The sequence below is a fragment of the Rhinopithecus roxellana genome, chromosome 8 (assembly GCF_007565055.1).
Source record: "Rhinopithecus roxellana isolate Shanxi Qingling chromosome 8, ASM756505v1, whole genome shotgun sequence".
Taxonomy (NCBI): domain Eukaryota; kingdom Metazoa; phylum Chordata; class Mammalia; order Primates; family Cercopithecidae; genus Rhinopithecus; species Rhinopithecus roxellana.
This window is the reverse complement of record NC_044556.1, coordinates 128,467,452-128,484,458: the sequence shown is the minus strand read 5'-3', so window position 1 is coordinate 128,484,458 and position 17,007 is coordinate 128,467,452. Positions and strand designations below refer to the sequence as shown.

The 17,007-nt window shown below is 51.6% G+C and overlaps 1 pseudogene; it reads left to right on the top strand.

Annotated features, from left to right (window-relative positions):
• Window positions 1–15,107: 15,107 nt before the first annotated feature.
• Window positions 15,108–15,808, top strand: LOC104672016 (annotated as a pseudogene).
• Window positions 15,809–17,007: the final 1,199 nt, after the last annotated feature.

Genomic DNA, 17,007 nt, shown 5'->3' with positions numbered 1-17,007 from the left:
AAATGAGCTGCCTTCTAGCCAAGCTTAGCACATGACCCCACTAGCCTATCTATTAGGAAAGAAGGTCTAAGAGAAATCAGTGTCTCAATGCAAAACCACTTTATAAAGTAAAAAATTATCTATGTATGTACACCTGGTATTATCACTTGGGCAGAATTTTAACTATAGACCCACAGCTCTGGGCTTGTGCCTTCTCACAGTGTTTACTATTTATGTTTTCAAACATTGTACACCATTGTTTTATCAATATGTTCTGGAGGGACTGGGGAAATCCATGTGGTGATCCTGAATAATGATTATTTACTTATGAAGAGACAGGATCTTGCTCTTCCTCCCAGCCTGGAATGCAGCGGTATGATCATGGCTCATTGCAGTCTTGAACTCCTGGACTCAAGAAATTCTCCTGCCTCAGCATCCTGTGTAGCTGGGACCATAGGCATGCATCACCCCACTCCCAGCTAATTTTAACAAATTTTGGGGGAGACAAGGTCTCACTATGTTGCCCAGGCTGGTCTCGAACTCCTGAGCTCAAGGGATCTTCCCACTTCGGCCTCCCAGAGCCACCATGCCCAGTCTGAATAATGATTCTCATATTCTTGTAAGAAGCTTTTGTGCCTGCAAGAGAAACTAGGTTGAAGCAGTGTTGCAGTGTTGGTATTGCTGTGGTGTAATTTTGTTCTAGGTAAGCCATAGGACGTTCTCACTTGAAGAATGCCAGACACGCTTTTCCTAATCCCCCTTCAGAGCAAAACCCATCTGTACCAGGGCAAGCAGCACAGAGCCCACTGCTGTTCCATCGGAGTTTGGGGGAAAAGGAATATTCACAACAGACAGAAAGAAGAAGCCACTTGTCTCTGTTCTCCAAGTTGATATCATTTGGGTTTCATTTTCTTTACAAGGGTCCTGCTTTTTTTGCAGTTTTATGGATACAGTGTTGTGTGGGGAGGCTGGGGTCGGGGGGAATTTTAAAACGGTCTTAGGCCTCTGAGTTTGGCCTCCTGTGATTCTGGGTCTGGCCCATAATGAGGTCCAGGCTCAGCCACTCCCCACGTCAAGGCCCAGAGAACATGAAGAGAATGTCCTGTGTGCTGAGGGGCCTATTTGACCACTGGGGGCCCAATGTTCTAAAGCCCTTTGATTAGGGTGGAACATTTCATAAAGACCCATAATCCCACCGGCTTTGCTGTCCAGCCAAACTCAAACAGACATGGCTCAATACATGTGACCTAGACGACTCACACTTAGAATGCCCTGGCTGTTTATATCCCAACGGACTGCAGTATCTGGGTGGCTGCCCTCAGCCAGAGAGGATTTCTGGCTCGCAGCCCCAAGACAGCCTCTTACATAACATTTTTAGAGATCTCACATGATTGATTCCTGTGTTGTCCTACTTGACTGATTTGTAGACACCTTGGAAAGCTTTACTCTGTGCAGGGTAGAGATAGCTTTTATCATTGGCACACTGATTACTACGCAATTTCTGATCATTTTTATCATAGTGTATCAGACCTTGGCTAGAATCATAATACTATTATGTTGTTTCTTTGGAAAACTTATATCCAGTTTTTATCATATGGACTTCCCGGTACCTCCATTTCAGGAACAAAACATAACAGTCTGAACAGATCATTGTAAATCTCCGACTATTTCAATACAGCCAATGACAAGTGAAAATTCTGAGCAAACGTATTATGGAAGGATCTTATCTTCTGTAAGTTCACCATGAACTTACAGAAGATAAGCATGGCACATGCTTGCCAGGGCCTCCCAAGACCCAGGGGAACCCGTTACTCTTCCCACAACCAACCATCACAGGGCACCTGCCGTGTGAGATAAAGCCAACACCGCCAGCCAGCAGAGGCTCTCCCTGCTCCTGCCAAACAGGGCTCCTGAGGCCTCCTTACTTAGCCAGTTCCCTTTACCCTCTTTGGATGGAACCCAAGCAGAGTATGGTGATGATTTCACGCCTGTCTCTCTCAGCTTCCCTGCTGGAAGGTGCTCTGCAGTTGCAATTCCCTCCCCTAATAGCCTCCTCTCCATCTCTGACAGCTTCAAATTCCTGTCCATCACTGAAACAATCAAACTGAGTGGCACAGTAGCCTCTTGGGACTGGCCTTGTTGGGGGACTGTACTTCACACGGGGTCCATGGAGAGTGGAATGTCTCAGATGGGAGGGCTCCTTGGGTTAGTCCTGGGAATAGCTCTCATCTCTCCCACTCACATTCCTTTGGCTGGAACATAATCGCAAGGCCATACCTCACTGCAAAAAGGCTGGGAAATATGGCCAGTTTCTCCCAAGAATAAGAGGAGACAGGCTGATGGGGCAGGTAGCTAATCTCTGCCATGCTTTCCTGACACATTGCATCTTCCTTATTCTACTCTAACATGTCTCCTCATAAGAAAACTTGATTTAGAGTTCTTCTGCTCTTAGGGTAAAAGGGAATAGCTTACAAGGTCCAAAAGGGAAGCCAGTAGCTGTGTGTGGTGGTGCATGCCTGTGGTCCCAGCTACTTCAGAGGCTTAGGTGGAAGGATCCCTTGAGCCCAAAGGTCAAGGCTGCAGTGAGCTAGGATCACACCACTGCACTCCAGCCTGGGCAACAGAATGAGACCCTGTCTAACTAAAAAACAAAACAAAAACAAAACAAAAAACAGGAAACTTACACTGGACACTCAAACAGAATGATATCTCGCAGCAAATGTGAACTGGAAGAGTTAGGATTAGGGTTAGGGACTTGCCTCTGTGTCACCCGAATGGCCAGTGGGCTGGAGCATTGAGACAGAGACTGGAATAATGATCCTGTTTGTCCAGGGCTTTCCCGTGCAATAGTTCCAGTATATCTCAGTCTCAGTCTAACCCAGTCTCATTCTGTGGAAGGCCCTGCAAACCTCCCTCCCCACCACAGGCTTCTCCCCTCCTGTGGCACAGAATGTGGGTCTGGTCTACACTTCCCTTGCTGTTCTAAGCCCTCTGAGTAGCACTGAGGCCCAACCAAGTTGCCTCAGCTTTGCCGGCCCCTTCCTGGGGGTTGTGCCCTGCTGCTGTCCTCTTGGCTGAGAATCCATAATCTGCTTCAGCTGAACCTTTGTGTCCAGCCCCATGAAGCCATCTGAACTTGATTCCTGCCTGGAGATGCCAAATGCTGGGCCCCACCCACCAAACATGGCAATGACTCAGATTGAGCCAAGTCTTTCAGAACCTGGAGATACTGACTGCTGATTGGCATCCGGTGGGGTCAGCCTGGCCATTGATTCTTTCATATCTGGTTTCCCTTCTTCCCTTGAATGTTCTGCCCCAGAGGTCATTAGGGCCTCAGCGCTGAGTCCATGTGAAGATTGGCCCAAGAAGTTTGAATCTTCTTCTCTTGGTAGGGGTTCGGGCCTGGGCTGGGGACAGAGCATCTTTTTATTTATTTATTTGTTTATTTTTATTTGAGACAGAGTTTCACTCTTTTCACCCAGGCTGGAGTGCAGTGGTGTGATCTCAACTCACTGCAACTTCCACCTGCCAGGTTCAAGCTATTCTCCTGCTTCAGCCTCCCAAGTAGCTAGGATTACAGGAGCCCACCACTACGCCTGGCTAATTTTTTTGTATTTTTAGTACAGACAGGGTTTTACCATGTTGGCCCAACTGGTCTCGAACTCCTGACCTCAGGTGATTCGCCCACCTTGGCCTCCCAAAGTGCTGAGATTATAAGCATGAGCCACCACACCTGGCCTAGAGCATCTCTTACCTGGGGCTGTGGGGTGGTAAAAGTGAGGGAACTTGTAAAGTCAAGAGTCACGTAGAGAGCTGAGGTCAATGTACTAAAGAAAACTGGTTAAATGTGTCTCCAGAGGGGCCAAGGCAGATCCTGAGAGCACTGGTGAAGAGACTCAGGGGAGATGAGAGAAGTGAGGGAACTAATGCTAGCACAGACATGGCCAGCCTGGGAGGTTCTCATCGGTGACTGAGTGGTGAGTAGGGAGAATCCAGATGCTTTTAAAGACAAAGAATTAAGCAGCTTCCGAGGGGGTTTGATCCTTTCTTCTTGTTGCATCACTGAGCCCTATGCAGGGCTGTGGAAGAGGCGTAAGTGACATTACTCTTCTGGGTGGCAACATGTATGAAAATTGCCCCCTAAGGAAAGACAACTTGAATTGAATCAAACACTAGAGCAAGTTGCACTCATTTGCCAAATCCCCTAAACACACATGTGAATTTATTTTTATCTAATTATTGCTTAAACCCCATTGATCCCCTTCTGGTGCCCCCATCCCTCGAAAGACCATGATGATCATCCAGAGAAACCCAGCCAGAGAAACACCGATCCCAGCGCCTGCCTGGCTCTCAGCCCCACAGCTCGCCAGCAGGCCCAGGCTCCGGGCCAGGCTGGTCTTAGCAAGCAGCTCTAGCTCAACATGCAGGTGATGCCACACCCATTCCCCTGTTCATTCAGCACAGGCTTCCTGAGCATTTGCCTTGCATCGAGCACTCTGCAAGGCACCAGAGGCACACGGGGAATTAAGACATGGTGCTGGCTCCTGGGAACTCACCATCCATGAGGCTCACAGAGGCATCATTTGACCATTTTGGCACAAGATGGTAAGTGTGATGCTTGTGGTAGGCCCAGGGAACTGAGGGAGCCCAGAGGAGGGCACAGCCCAGCTACTGGGGCTGGGTCTCTGCCATGTTCATCTGGACCTCATTCCTGGCCTGGTGAGCTTCCCAATACCCTAGCTCCCTTAAATCCTAGCTCCTCTAAATCCTAGCTCCCCTAAATCCTAGCTCCTCTAAATCCTAGCTCCCTTAAATCCTAGCTCCCTTAAATCCTAGCTCCTCTAAATCCTAGCTCCCTTAAATCCTAGCTCCCTTAAATCCTAGCTCCTCTAAATCCTAGCTCCCCTAAATCCTAGCTCCCCTAAATCCTAGCTCCTGTAAATCCCAGCTCCCCTAAATCCTAGCTCCCCTAAATCCTAGCTCCTGTAAATCCCAGCTCCCCTAAATCCTAGCTCCCCTAAATCCTAGCTCCTGTAAATCCCAGCTCCCCTAAATCCTAGCTCCCCTAGATCCTAGCTCCTCTGAATCCTAGCTTCTCTGAATCCATTGCAGGAGCCAGGCTGGGCCACTGAATGCCAGGCTTTGCCAGTGCCAGCCCCTGCCTGAGCCTCTGAAGATGGCACACCCCCTCTGCTCATCATGGGGAGCTCCTGTCCACGCTGGGCCCTGGGGGGCAGTGTGCACCTGTCATATCAAATGGCTCTTCCTTCCGGCAGAGACTGCTCACCTGTCCCAGCAGGCATGCTGCATACCAAATCAGCCCTCTGTCTGCTCCACTGGCCCAAGCGCACCTTTGCCTGGCCTTGTCACTGCACACAGCAGTTTGGATGGGACGGAAATCTACACATCCTCTAAGATTGTTGAACAAGAAGGTGTTCGCTGAGCTGTGTGAGTGTCAGACTGCTATTTCACCACATGGGGGTCTGGGCAGCTAATATATTTTTGTTTTTGGAGGTCTTATCGTTCCTGCCTCAGGAAATGATGGGCTATTCATAAACACAGCAGCCCTTGGATTCCGAATATTGTCTCCTTCAGCTGTCAGTGCTCAGAGAATAAGAAAAATTGGAGCCGGCTGGGCACAGTGGGTCACACCTGTAATCCCAGCACTTTGGGAGGCTGAGGTGGGTCACCTAAGGTCAGGAGTTTGAGACCAGCCTGGCCAACATGGTGAAACCCCATCTCTCCTAAAAATACAAAAATTAGCTGGGCATGGTGGCATGCACCTATAAACCAGCTATTCAGGAGGCTGAGGCAGGAGAATTGCTTGAACCCAGCAGGCGGAGGTTGCAGTGGGCTGCCATTGCACCACTACACTCCAGCCTGGGCAACAGAGCAAGACTGTCTAAAAAAAGAGAGAAACATAAAAAGAGAAATGGGGGCCACAGAAGTCCACATGAAGGACACTGTGCAGTGCCGGCCTGGTGTCCGTGAGACTCCTCTCACTGACGCAGTGACCTTACCTGGCCTTCCTCCTGCTGCTCCTCCGGACGTCCCACTGTGCCTCCCACTTGACCCATCGCTTCATCTCCTGAGCAGAGCGCATCTCCTCCCTCAGCTGTGGCACTCACGGCCCGGCCTCAGGGTAGCTGACCACTGGGTGGACTACAGGACCCTCCTCTGCTGACCCTCCTTCCCGGCGAGCAGAAGCTCCGGGGCTCCCAGGCCCCTCCACTCAGACCCTGTCCCCTGGCTGTTGCGATGCCAACTCCTCTCTTCCTCCCTTTGTCCTTGCAGTTCCCCCAGCCCCATGGCTCCTGATACCAAGGCAAAGTCTCCCAGAAGCACATTTCTCTCTCCAGGCTCAGCAATAGGAATGGGCGCATTCAAAAGGCCCCACCTCCTCCTGCTTTCATTCATGGTGCTTCCTCCCCTGGCACCTGGCTAATATGAGGGTATTTGTCCAAACCTCACCCCCCACACTTTTTTCCAGGATGGAGTATCCCGTTTTTCAGATTCCCTTGAGCAGCCCTCAGCCATAGCTGCACCCCCCATGGTCCCTCCTGAGCTCACTCTCAGACATTCTCTCGAGTGCAAACCCCAGCTCCATGTATGGCCCCTCCTGGGGAAGCCCCTGGCCCCACCTCTGCAGCCTCCTACCGCCCCGCAGTGCATTTCCACAGCTTGGCTCACGCCAAAGGGGAGAGCAGCTTAGGGGCCGGGGATGCATGACACCATTTCCTTGTGGAAGGGTGGATGGCTCAGGCTTAAAGAGATGCTGATCTGTGTCGTTACTTGATGAGGAGCTTGGGCTTGCATCCTCTGGTTCCGTGTGTTTCGGTGGCCCTGCCAGTCTTCTTGCTTGTGGCTCCCTAGAGTCAATGGTTTGCCTGCTGGGATACAGGGAACCACTGTCATAAACCAGGTAGTGGCTTGAGCAAGCATTTTGTGTGTGTGTGTGTGTGTGTGCATGTGTGTGTGTTTCTTGGAGACAGAGTCTCGCTCTGTCGCCCAGGCTGGAGTGCGGTGACATGATTTCAGCTCACTGCAGCCTCCGCCTCCCGGGTTCAAGCAATTCTCCTGCCCCAGCCTCCCCATTAGCTGGGACTACAGATGCACACCACCACGCCTGGCAGTTTTTTGTATTTAGTAGAGACGGGGTTTCACTGTGTTGCCCAGGCTGGTCTTGAACTTCTAATCTCAGGCAATCTGCCTGCCTCCGCCTCCCAAAGTGCTGAGATTACAGGCATGAGTCACCATGCCTGGCCTTGTGTGTGTTTATTTAACCCACATGACTACCCTAAGAAGCAAACACTGCTGCTATTCCCATTTTGCAGGTGAGGAAACTGTTTAACTCAGAGGCTAACTTTTCTGAAGTCACAGCTCAGTGGGGGAGGCATGGCTACACAGCCAGCACTTTTGCCCTGCACCCCAGACTCTCCCCCGAGGGGCACATACCCTCTACCTTCCTTGCCTGGGGAGTAGAAGAGTGGACTGTGTTGACCGCTGCACCCTGTGACAGCATTTCCCACTTGACATTTGTAAAATTGTGGCTTAAAGAAATGAGTAAGTAGACACGATCCCTGCTTTTCCAGGCCATGCCCCGCTGCAGGAGGATCGCCTGCATAGTGCAGATGGAGGGACTCCATTCTTTCCCCCTGATGACTCAGCTGCCCTGAGGTGGGGCCTGGAATAGCAGCCTTGAGAAATGAGGCTGGGCTGTAACATCACACAGCCCTGCTCTAAACTCCAGGTCCTTGCCATACCAGTTACATGGCCTTGGGCAGGTTTCTTAACCTCTCTGAACTTGTGTCCTCACTTGTAAAATGGGATATTATACATTACCTACCTCATAGGGTTTTAACGTTTTATTTATTAGAATTAAATAAGGCAACGTATGTAAAGGGTGTGGCACATGCACCTTGCGAACCGTAACTGTCCCCAAAGGCCCCTAGTTCTTGAGGATGATACCGTCCAGTCCTTACTCCTGTGCCAGGATCTCTCAGGGTAGGAAGTTCCACTTAGCAGAGATACCAGTGATTCCCTTTTTGAATGGCTTCACTCCCACACCCAGGGCTCTGGACCCAGTTCAGAAGTATGTTGGGGTGGGAGTTGGGGGGTGGAGGAGGCTTCAGGGACAGGTGCTCATGTGGCGGTCCCTGCATTGTCCCTGAAGCCAGCTTTTTCAGAGGCACCCGTCACATGTGGTGTGTACCCAACCCATCCGCTCCTTCCCCCTTCATGACTACTTGAAATAAATAAAACATTGAGAGGAAAGTAATTATGTATCTACAAAGCTATTGGATGAAATTGGATGAAATACTTGCTGAAGAAAATTACATGAAGCAGAACAGAAAAGACCAAAAAACAGTTACACAAAACAAAAGGAATTTAGTAATTTGAAAGGCAAGAGGATCAGAATCAGAGATAATATACATATTAGGTTAATGGGAAGAAAAATGGTCAAATTAGGTAAGTAATATTAACTCAATATTTGGTTGTAAAGGAATCAAGTAGAATTGTTTGCATTTAAGACTAGTTATTAAAACAGCACTTAAACCGGGGGAAGGGAGTGGAATAAATGAAAGATACAAGCAGCAGTAGCTCAGAAGGCAAGGGTTCACCCTTCCTCTCCCCGACCGGCAAAAAGGGCTCTTCAGGTTGAAGGAAGCGGGTCTGGCTGCCCAGTACCGAGTGCTTGCCCCTAGGGGGCGCCCAAGAACAGAGGCTCTCGCCAAAGAATCCAAGTGTCCCAGAAACACCCCAGTGACCTGCCCCAGCTGCTCCCCCTGCTTTTCCTGCCAGCATAGGGATTTAGAGAAGACCTTTTCCCTCGGGCAGAAATGGCCCCACGAGGCACAGGTGACTTCACAGGTCATGTCCAAATCCACACAATCATCAGCAGTAAATCATTTTTATCCAACCATTCATTCAGTCAACATATACCGACGGCCCCTCCTTGCCAGGCACTGCAACCCACACTTACAACAGAGGATGTGGAAATAGATTTAGGTTATAAGCCAAATAAACAGTTCAGAGCAGGGAGCAGGAATAAAGGGAATGAGCTCCTCACCGCAGACACCCTACCTTTCAGGGTGGGCAGGAGCTCCTAAGAGCTGCCCCTCCATCCAGCGGGATAGGGCCTGTGGCTCTGCAGTGTCCACAAAATGAACAAAGTGCAGATGAGCTTGGGGTCCAGCGGTCCTTGAGGATGATCGCAGCCCACACAGCTGACAGAGGCTTCTGAGGACACAGGTGCTGTCCCTGTACTGCCCTCAGAGCACAGTCCTGGTCTCCAGTTCACAGTGCCTCCCACAGGGAGAGGAGAAACCTTCCTTTCTCTGAAGAAATGGAAGGAAGGCTAGCTGAGCCTCTTCTATGGGTCTGAGATGAGGTTGAGTGCTTTATAGACATGAGGCAGGATAAGCTTGTTAGCTAGTAATTTGTGTTTTTCCCCAGAGCCCTAGGCAGGAGTAGGACCTCAGAGAGGAGCAGCCGTGTAGGGGTCCCAGATTCTCAGAACATCCTCCGTCACTGGGGTGGCTCATCCATGGCAGAGCTGGCTGACCTGAAGTGACCCTAAGGACTGGAAACGGGTGTCTCAGTGGTGAGCAGTGCAGACAGGCCCAAGGCAAGACCCAGGCTCTTGTTCTTTCTCTACAGTCTGTGAGTATGTGTGTAAGACAGTGTGTGTCGGGGGAACAGTCCTGAAAAAAGAGGGGCTCTAATTTCTTCCTTACTTGGCAGGGTGAGCGCTCAGAATGAAAGCTAAGTTGCTTTACTTGTTACCAAGGTAGCAGAATAACTGGGATTCTCATACATTGGGGTAGGAGTAGAAAATGAGACAGCCACTCTAGAAAAGAAAGTGTTTCCTGCCCACTGGAGTTTGTAAAGTGCATCATAATCATAGCAAAGAATCCTCACGATACCGTAATGCCATTGTCAAATAGCTATGATGACTCTCATCTTGTAGATGAAGAATCAAGGCTCAGAGAAAATCACTGAAGCTGGCCACAGGGCTGTCTCCACTGCGCCTGCTCCAATGGTTGGCAGGGGTACTGCGGCCACGGCACACAACTTTAGCAAAAGCACTGTGGGAAACGCAGCTCCCACGTTGGGAATGCAGATCTGGTGGTTCTGGGAGAAAAGGTGTGGACTGTAGGAAAGTGAAAGTTGTCTGTCTATAAAGAAGGGTTCCTTGAGCCTGGGTAAAAATGGCATTCCCACGTTAGGGGAGAGGAAAAGAGCTGCTGGGAGTTTCCCTGAACCGTTTGGCTTCCTGTAGCTCATGCAAACCAAGTGTTTGTTCCTGGGCCACTTAGGAAGCCTGCTCCTCCCTCACTCTTGGTTCCTTTGACCCTTACCTAGATTTCCTGGCACAGCCACCAGTGAAACTCACATCCTGGGAGCCAGGGCTGTCCTCCCCCGCCCTCACCATTGGCCCTCTGTGTCTCATCCATGCCATTGCCTTCATTCATGTATTTAAGGTCTCTATGTACCAGGCAGAACACTGCATAGGAGCTGCAATCCAAAGAGAATAATAATAGCAAATGCTACTGTAGTAGTCAGGGTCCTCTAGAGGGACAGAACTAAGAGGATAGATGTATATATAAAGGAGAGTTTATTAAGGAGTATTCACTCACATGGTCACAAGGTGAGGCCCCACAATAGGTCGTCTGCAAGCTGAGGAAAAAGGAGGCCAGTCCAAATCCTAAAGCTGAAGAACTTGGAGTCCAATGTTGGAGGGCAGGAGGCACCCAGCACGGGAGAACGACGTAGGTTGAGGCTAAGCCAGTCTAGTTTTTCCACGTTCTTCTGCCTGCCTTTATTCTGGCCGTGCTGGCAGCTGATTAGATTGTGCCTACCCAGATTGAGGGTGGGTCTGCCTTCCCCAGTTTTGCTGACTCAAATGGCAATCTCCTCTGGCAGCACCCTCACAGACACACCCAGGATCAATACTTTGTATCCTTCAATCCAGTCAAGTTGACACTAATGATAACCATAACGCTTGTCATTTATTGAAAGGTTTTGTTGGGCTTGTGAGGGGCGAGTGCTTTGTGACTTTTGCACAGTCCCTGCTCTCAGGGAGCTCACAGTCAGGAAGGAAAGAAATGCAGGTGGAATTTCAGCCTGCAGTTCCAAGTGCTGCCCTCAGGGAGTGCTGGGCCTGAGCTGGGGTGAGGCTGCAGGGCCCTTCCTGGAGAGACTTGAGGGAGATGCCTGGGGGAGTGGCTCAATGAAAAGGTCACTGGCAGGGCGGCATCTTCCACGTCAGGATTGTCAGGTTCTCTTCTGTCCCCAGAGAGTGGTCCTGGGAGGCCCTGGCACAAGCAGGACCTGCTTCTAGGAGGAAGTCATTCAAGGCCACTGCTGCACAAGAGAAACTGTGGCAGGACATTTTTGTGGCTACATGAACAATTTCTCCCCTCTTTCCCTGTTGCCCATTCAGAGGGGCCGTTTGCCCTTCCATCAGGGAAGGGTGAGAAGGGGTGGAGTGCAGGAAAAAAGAAAGCCTTCCAGACTGTGTTTCCGAAAGCTTTGCCCTTAGGGCAACAGAGAAGGTCTTGCCCTATCTCCCGGGCTGGAGTGCAGTGGTACAATTACAACTCACTGCAGCCTCAACCTCCCAGGCTCAAGCGATCCTCCTACCTCAGCCTCCTGACTAGCTGAGACTACAGACGTGTACCACCATGCCCAGCTAATTTTTAATTTTTGTACAGATGGAGTCTCACTATGTTGCCCAGGCTGGTCTCAAATTCCTGGGCACAAGCAATCCTTCTGCCTTGGCTTCTCAAAGTGCTGGGATTATAGGTGCATGCCACTGTGCCAGCCCAGTCCTGTGCTTAATTTTGGAGCCAGAGCCTCGACGGGGCATGGGGGACTCTGACCGTGCAGAAGCAGAATTGTTGGGGCCATCACCTCCCAACCTCATGCTTTTCAGTGTCCTAAGCTTGAATTGCTGTCTCACCACTGCCTGCGGTGTAGTCCAGAGCAGGCTGTTTCACTTCTTCAAGCCACAGTCTCTCCCCTGTGAACCAGGGAAAACGGCAGCCCTCTCCCTCATGTGGTTGCTGTGAGCAGGGGTAGGAGGTAAGTCTAGCAAAGCCTGGTCCACAATTTCCAGCTCCTTCTCCCTCCTCACCTCCTTCTTCCCCTTCCTTCCTTTCTGCTCCTTGCTCCTCTGACCCTGAGGACCCAGGGGTCAAGCCTCACCCTGCCCTCTGCTTCCCTACTCCCTTTCTCCCCCAGCAGCCAGCCCCAAGGATGCATCCCTTCCGTCCCCGATCTGCTTATTAATTACCAGATCCATGTTGCCGTCCTCCTAAGTTGCAGGAGGACCTCTGAAGATGCTCTGAGAAATCAACTGGCAAAAGGAAGATTAATTGGAGGAAAGTCATACAAATTTATTTAACATGTGTCCCCAGGAGCCTTCAGAAGGCAGACCCAAAGATAGAGGGAGAAATTGATCATTTTTATGCTTAGGTTCAACAAAGTGTGGGCAGCTGTGTCAAAACATGATTGGAAACAAAAGGGTCTGATCTAATGTGAATAGACTGAGTGGGGAAACCTGGCCAGGCCTGTCTGTCTCGTTTCTTCTCGGTCTGTCTGAACATGAAGTCCTTCCTTCTGGGCGTGGAGCAGGGTCCTCTCTGGAATGGGGGTTTCATGACCTACAGTCAAACGATGATCCCTTCAGATCATTTCTTTACAGCCAGTTTCTACACAGCAAGGCAAGGGTAAGTTAGAGTAATATTTTTAGGTTTTATGGCTGACTTGGGGGAAAAGGGGTTCTAGCTCCTATGACTGGCTTTGGGGAGAGTGGGACTGAGAGACGGGAAAGCAGGAGAAGGTCAGAGAAAAACTTGTTTCTGAGGCCTTCATTTTGGGACACTGTTTTCTGAGTCCCCACACAGGGATCTCTTCCGCATCCTCCAGGCTGCAGCTCCAGCACCTCACACCCTGCTGGCAGCAACAGACACTGGATAAGTATTTGTTTAGCAAAATCTAGCAGTTTGGGTTGCAAAGAGGAAGAGAGTAAAGAGCAAGGAATAAAAGGCCAGAAGGTCAGACGCAGCCTCTGCCATAGTCCCCGCCAGCTTCGGGGGCTTGTCCCGTGCCCAGCCGACACCCAGTCATCGCCCAGCCAGTGCCCAGCCATGCTGCCCCAGGCGTTGCTGCTCTCCTTCTGTGCAGCAGGTGAGGCCCCCCGGCCTGGAGGAGGGTGCCTGGCTCCATGCTCCCCAGGGCTGGAGGCTGAGGGAAGGGGGCACTCCCCTGAAGTTCCCAGATTTCCAGGTTGGAGGGGAGGCAAGGTAGAAAGAAATGAATAATTTTCAACCCTCAGAACAGGGGTGGGAAGGGAGCCTCGCCCTCATCACCCCTAACCAGACAGTACTCAGCATCCAGAAGGCAGCAGTCAGAAACAATGAGGCTCCAGCAGCTTCCATTCTAGCGGGGCTAAGACATTCCTCAAGGAGACGGCCTCGCAGGTCACTTCAAAAGCATGTGCAATGCAGGGAAGAACATCACCAGGGTGTGGACAGGGATGGGCATTGTGGGGGTCTGTGGACCAGGGAGCAGCAAGGGTTCTCGGAGGAAGGGAGCCGTGGGTGAGTCTGAGGGGGAGAAGGAGCCGCCAAGACAGCCAGGAAAAGCCCTGGCTGGGAGGGTGGCGGCTGCTGATGCGGGTGGGAGGGGAGGGCGAAGGGCCCCATGGCTGCGGCCCAGGTGGCAGTGGGCAGTCAGGTCTTAGGCCCTCTGGCTGCAGAGCGGGGGTGTATGGGGACTGCCGAGGGTAGAGGGGCCTTGGACCCAGGTGTCGGCAGGCACGCAGAGAAGGGCGAAGTTCAAGGCAATGGAACTGACTAGAGGCCACAGAGAGACAGAGGTTGCCACCAAGGCTCCTGGGTGGGGCTGGAGAGGCCGGTGGGAGGGGCACCCTGCACGGCGCTGGGGGGCGGGGGTTGACACCGTCCTAAAATCAATTATGTGGGCCACAGCCAGTCATTAAACAAAAAAATAAGCAGAATGCTTTTCCTGGCGACAGGAAGCATCCTCCGCTGTGGTGGGTGTGAGGAGCTGGTTCTCCTTGGCAAGTGCCTCCTCAGTTCTGGCCCCTGGCTTTGCTGCCACGGCCTGTGCCCAGCTCCTCATTCTCATTCTCCTCTCCTGGGGCATCTAGCTTGAAGGGTTCCTTATGTCCTGGACCTCCAAGGTCCTAGCACCAAGCCTTTCATTCCTCTCTGCCTCCCTCCACAGGCAGACCCAGGGCAGAGCAGAGCAGCCCTGGACCAACCACATTTACTGGGACCAAGGGGATGGAGTCAAGGAAGGAAGGAACACAGATCTTGGGGCTTGGGGTGGCTTCCTGGGAGACGTTTGATTTGCTCATTAGTTCCTCCCTCTCCCTTCCCTCCCTCCCTCCCTCCCTCCCTCCCTCCCTCCCTCCCTCCCTCCTTCCTTCCTTCCTTCCTTCCTTCCTTCCTTCCTTCCTTCCTTCCTTCCTTCCCTCCTTCCTTCCTTTTCAATACATTGAGCCCTTATGATGTGATCAGCATTGTGCTTGGCCCTAGGAATATAATGATGAATACGGCTTGTTCTTTGCTCCTAAGTTGCCTATACCAGGTGGTACAGATAGACAAACAAAAAGGTCTCTTCCCTGAAAGCTTTAAAAAAATTCTGATGCTAGTCCCAGCGGCAGATCTTTGCTCTAGGGTGGGTCTGGAAATTGGTGTATTTGAAAAGCTCCCTAGGTGATTCCAGGGTGCAGCTCTGGTTATGGGCCCCCAATGGAGGGGCAGTGCCCTGCCATGGATATGGGCCTGGAGCTGGGAGCCTGCCCAGGGTTCTTGAGTCTGGGCTGTATTCCTGCCCACTAGGTGGCCTTGGCTGTGCCTCTTTAACTCTCTGTGACTTGGTTCCTTCATTTGTAAAACAGGCAGAGTGATACCTCAGGCAGCTGGAAGAATCCCGTGAGCTGATGGCACACGGCGGGTACTCAGCAAGCTTTGTCTATCGTTATCAAGCACTGACAAAGGTGCACTGCAGCATATAGGAAAGGCATCTCACCTTTTCTGTAGAAAGGATGGGGCAGAAGGGTGAGGAGTTAGCTGGGCAAAGGGACTGGGGAGATGAGGGAATGGGAGAATAGGAATTGTGGGTTGAGGGAGCTGGAGGAGGTGGCTGGCTCTTCAAGAACAAGAGAATAGCTCATGCCAAGGCTGGGAGGTAGAGCTGGATATGACTGGTGGGCCAGCGACAAAGCACAGAGTGGGCAGGAAGAGGCTGGGAAGTCCCACCAGGGTGTGGCTGAAAGCTCTTTGAGGGCTAGGGGTTGGGCTAGGGACAGCCGTGCTGTGACAGCCTCTCCTGCTCCAGCCCTGCAGCTGGTGAGCAGTAAGAGGGACTTCGTTCTGGTCCCTGAGGCGCTGAGCTGGTACGACGCCCAGCAGCACTGCCGGCTGCACTACACAGACCTTGCTGACCTGCAGCCAAGTGACCTGTTGAAGCTCTACTCCCTCATGAACAGCACCCAGGCTTGGATTGGCCTCTTCTTCGACGCAAGCACTTCTGGCCTGAGATGGTCCAGCGGCTCCACCTACACAGCCCTGGAGTGGGTTCAGACGCTGCCCGAATTCGGGGTGGGCATCTGTGCCACGCTGTACACTCGGCTGAAACTTCCCTGCATAGGGGCTGACCCCTGCACAGCCCAGAATCCCTTCTTCTGCTACTATGGTGTGTTCACATTCATATTTCAGGCTTGGTCTTCCCCTAGGGGCCTCGCTCTGTTGCCCAGGCTGGAGAGCAGTGGCGGGATCATAGCTCACTGTAACCTCCAACTCCCGGGCTCAAGTGATCCTCCTGCCTCAAGTCTCCCAAAGTGCTGGGATTATAGGCATGAGCCATTGGGCCTGGCCCAGGGTTGCTTTTCAATAGCAAATGATGGTGTGGGGAGAGAGAGAGAGAGAAACACCCTTTCAGAGGATAACTGGTCATGACTTTACTGTTTTTGCAACATCACTTTCTCTCTGTGGCCTCTGTTTCTATTTCCTCTGCATACCTACTCTGAACACCCCATTAGAAAAAATGGGTGTAAGTCAGGATAGAATAAAAATAAAATCTGGAAAGTTCCTTTCTTGCCAATTAAGGATTTGGAGGAAAGAGAAAAAGAAAGGGAGCCAAGAGGAAAAGACAGGCTGGGGTTGGGGGATGCATGTGTACCTATGCAGAAGCAAGAGCAGAATTCAGTGCCTCCTTCTCAGGAAGCACAGGTGGATGGTTAGGGTCTCAGAGCTGGGCAGGAGGGGAGCAGTCGTCCTCTGGGAGATCCCCTGTTTCCCGCTAAGTGGGGAGCGGGAGCCAACTCCTCGGTCATCGTTGCGGGAAATCCACCATGGGTACGCCATGCGCAAGGCTCCAGCTGTTGGAGAACAGCAGCTGCCTCCCTGTGTTCCACTGGGCCCCTCTCTGTCCCGGCTACCAGTGCCTCTGACTCCTGTCTTGTTGCTGTTGGGAAGATCATACGTGGGCTGGTTGTGGCGTGCACAGCACTTGCCTGGTAAGAGTGTCACTTCCTGCTTTTCCCTCTGTCAGCTAAGGCTCAATCCAACTCTGTGCCATCCTCACCTCTCAATAGGGTTATGGAGGACCAACCTCATATGTGCCCAGCACAGCCACATGGCGCCTGCCCTGGGACCTTGAGAAGTAGCAGGTGGTGGCTGCCTAGATTTAAATGCTGGGTTCCCAAGGGAGTAAAGAGATTCCTATGGGTGGTAAGTGTGCCTCGGACCAGGAGGCCTGCAAAGGGAGGGGTGTGCCTATGGGGTTGTCCCCTGCTCCCCACACTGTCCCCACACTCCACCAAGATGGGTCCTGACCTCTCACCTCTCTCCAGTTCTGCACCTCTGCTGCTAGCACATGGGGTCAAGTCAGCATGTGTCTCTCCTGTGGGTCTGCCCTTGCCCCCTAAAGTCTGTTCTTTACACAGAGTGAGCTTTTAAAAAGGTAAATCAGATCACTTCCCTGTACACA